Raw genomic sequence first — 1,162 nt, 5'->3', positions numbered from 1 at the left:
CGCATATAATGATATACGCACATGTATATATTATATTTATATGTGTATAATATATATATATACATACAATATATATATGTAAACAATATTTCATATTAGTATAACCCGAGCATCTTTCTGTACCACTACACCATATCGCGTGTAAAATCCCCCTTGTTCATTCCCTCACTAATGTGCATGCTTGAATGACGATGCATTTACTTGCGTGTTGGATTCGTGAATGACGTCACAGATCGTATGTTGCTCGTCATTGCTGACTTGTTTTTGCAACGTGCCGCCTGGTTTTGGTTTTGGTTTGTGTTTGGTTTTTTTGTTGTTTGTTTTGTTGAGAATCTTGTCAGCTTTCTCAGTTTGTTTACTTTTATGCGGACATTGAGTTAGGGCTGGGCAATGAGTCGCTTTAGCAAAAATCCGAATAATATGCACCTCTTTGGTAAATAATATGTTATGAACCGATCCGGCAAATGGGTTAAAACCACTTTGACAAATGGGTTAGCATCACTTCAACGAATGGGTGCACCCGCTTCAGCAAACGGGTCAGGAAAGAGAGTTACGAGTCTGAATTCGGATAATGTTTCATTGAGAATTATCCGGTTATCCTTAGATTATCCGGATTTTGCCCACCTCTACATTGAGTTACTAAGAATGACTGGCAGTTATGTAGGAACCCGTGTGTTTGTTTCTGTGTGTTATTTGCCTGGTGTAATTGTGTTGCAAAGTACAGTGAAACTCATACTATAGCTAAATATGTGCATGGTCAATGTTGCGATTTGAGTATTGATGTTCATATGATTACAAGTAGTATGTTTCTTTTGTTGTTTGTATTATTATGGTGGAGCTCTCATTGATGTTTCTACTCCTTTTCCCTCTTGTTGTTACTGTTGTTGTTGTTATATTTAGTTGTTGCTTTTACTGCTGGTGTATTGTTATTGGTGCTGTTGTTGTGGTTGGTGTTAATTTGGCTGTTGTAACTACTACAGCTATATTTCCTGTTTTCGTTATATATATATTGTTGCTGTTTGTTGTTTGTTTGTTTTTTTGTCTTTGCTGTTGCTGTCCTTATTGTTGTTCTGCAGATTATTTACACCTCTTCTTTAGAACTTGTGCTCGTCATGGGTCCGAAGAGAGCCCGTGTGTGTGTGTGTGTGTGTGTGTGTGTGTG

The sequence above is a fragment of the Aplysia californica genome, unplaced genomic scaffold, assembly GCF_000002075.1.
Source record: "Aplysia californica isolate F4 #8 unplaced genomic scaffold, AplCal3.0 scaffold01119, whole genome shotgun sequence".
Lineage (NCBI taxonomy): Eukaryota > Metazoa > Mollusca > Gastropoda > Aplysiida > Aplysiidae > Aplysia > Aplysia californica.
The sequence above is the reverse complement of the archived record's forward strand: the minus strand, read 5'-3'. Positions refer to the sequence as shown.